This window comes from Micropterus dolomieu, linkage group LG14, assembly GCF_021292245.1.
Source record: "Micropterus dolomieu isolate WLL.071019.BEF.003 ecotype Adirondacks linkage group LG14, ASM2129224v1, whole genome shotgun sequence".
NCBI classification, from domain to species: domain Eukaryota; kingdom Metazoa; phylum Chordata; class Actinopteri; order Centrarchiformes; family Centrarchidae; genus Micropterus; species Micropterus dolomieu.
This window is the reverse complement of record NC_060163.1, coordinates 6,784,122-6,786,527: the sequence shown is the minus strand read 5'-3', so window position 1 is coordinate 6,786,527 and position 2,406 is coordinate 6,784,122.

Genomic DNA, 2,406 nt, shown 5'->3' with positions numbered 1-2,406 from the left:
GGGTGTAACGCTAAGATTGGCCCAGGTGGACCGAGATGAGAGGGACAGGTGGGAGATTTTGGTCAACGTTAAATCCAAACATGGCAGTGTCTTGTAATAGCTATAATTTTTTAACAGATTAATCAATACTTGAGATCTTGCCCATGCCCTCACAAAGCACCCAGCAAATATTTTGATCTTGAATAGATGTTGATACAGTGGCCTAAACCAACCATGCCAATTTCAAAGCTACGATTTTTGGCAACATGTAGCTTATGGCGCCCTCTCTCGCTGTATGTTTCTCTCTCAAATTGTCAAAATTCTGTCCGTTTTTAAGCGGGTGTTGAAAATTGACACCTCCCTTTCTGGAAAGAGACAATCAAAGAAGTAAGAAGCAAAAGTATTATTTTAGTATTTTGGTGCATTTTAGTAATCTCTAAAAGTAGGCAGATACTGTGAGTTTATATTGATCTTGTGCCATGTGTTAACAAACACTACACATTTTCATTGGCTTTTCTGCACGGCCACAACCTTCAACTTTTACACTCTACAGACAAATTGACATGTCACAACAAAAGGGAATAATATGGAGCCACAAAAGGCTGGAAGATACTTCTGTTCTACAGCGAAGTTCAGTTTTATATCACAGTTTCAAGACTACAAGATTACTACAGTTCATAAAAAATCTTCTGACTGTTGCCATGTGGGAAATTGGAGCACATAAGTGCCTAAACTGCAACACAGCTATTCATCGTTGATCGTTGATCGTATAGGTGATTAATCAGGCGTCGTGGGTGGCCTTCCCTTAAACTTCATCAAAAGCTAGGTACTTGTATTGTCTTTACTTGTATTACTCACTATGTAGGAAAATTAGAATGGATTCAGAGAAAAACAAGCTTGCATTGATCAAATATATATCAACTATCATTAGAGCAAATCCAGCTTTGCATGTTTTATTGACTTTCAAAAAGCATTCGATTGGACTAATAGAGAACTGCTCGCTTTCAAACCTACTAAAGCAGGTGGATGGAAAATTCTATAAAACAATCCAAACGTTGTACAGCGGTAGCCTACAGTTTCCTGTGTCTCGATTAATGATTTATTTACTGACTGGTTTGTTAAGGTGTTCACTTTTTCCAAACCTTTTTGCATTATTTGTGAATGACCTAGCTCTACAAATTAATTTAGGGAAATCCCAAAATGATATTAAGTTGGTAATTTTATTATATGTGGATGATATAATCTTTCTGACTGAGTCTGAGTCTGAATAATAGAGTTAGTTAGATGTGGTCAATTTGTGGTGTTTTTAGTAGATAGTAGTAATAGATCAGAGCAATAAAATGCATTTGGCTTAGTTTGGTCTAATCAAAATGGCAGAGAGCAGAATAAATGAGAAAGTGTTTCTGTGGAGTAAAGCTCACAGGTCTCCATGAGCAAATGAGATTTATTTTATTTTTGAGGATATGTTGTATATCTACAGGAATAATTTAAGCTGTGATGTTTCATCTCTTAAATATAAAACTGAAATTTGAAGAAAAATGGTTTGAAATTATTTTGTTCAGCCAAAGTTAAGGACATGTATGCATATTAAACAGAACTTTAGTCCATCACAGGTGGAAAACCGAAAACTAATTGAAAACATCAGCAACTGGTCAGAGGAAAGATGCCACACTGCAGTCCAGACTCTCTGCAAGTCTAAAGACTACCAGGAAATAGTAATGCATGCACATATGACTCAATGCAACATGTTCTGTATGTATTGTCAGAATCTTACAACTTTTTTTCTGGTAATATTACAAAATAGGTTGAAACAGTGACAGACTACAATTCCACCTTTTGACTATGGGCTACTTCTGCTCATTCATCTCAGTGTTCCCAGATTAGATCCATTAGGGAGAGGGCTGTAGTGCTGTCTAAGTACATTACTTGGCGGTGTTACATGTTGCATTAGAAAAATACCTGTCCAGGACTGGAACATCAACTATGTGGCAGCCAAGATACTAGCATATCAGAGTTTAGAGTAAAGTAAAAGTGAAAACATAAAAATGACAATATTAAGGCATGAACCTAACCACTGTGTTGCCTGTATGTTTTCTATAGTGAGCATCCAAACCATATTCTGTTAGATAGATTTACGAATAAATTAACAAGGCTGCTCGTTATTAGTCCTCTACTGGGATCACCTGGTGAGAATGTTGACTTTTTGCCTGGAAGCGTTAGCCTCTTTCTTGTTAGCATCATTATGTATGTAGACAGCATATTTTACAGAATTCTCGTTGTCGTCACTGGAAACACTAAAAAGTCAGCAGGGGACAGCATTTTTCAACCAACTGGGGAAGTTATGCTAGCTGTAGGCGGTGAAGCTAATGACAGTTTTCTTTTCAGTCGACAAAATCTACGGTCGTTAGCTTCGCTGTAAAATCAAAG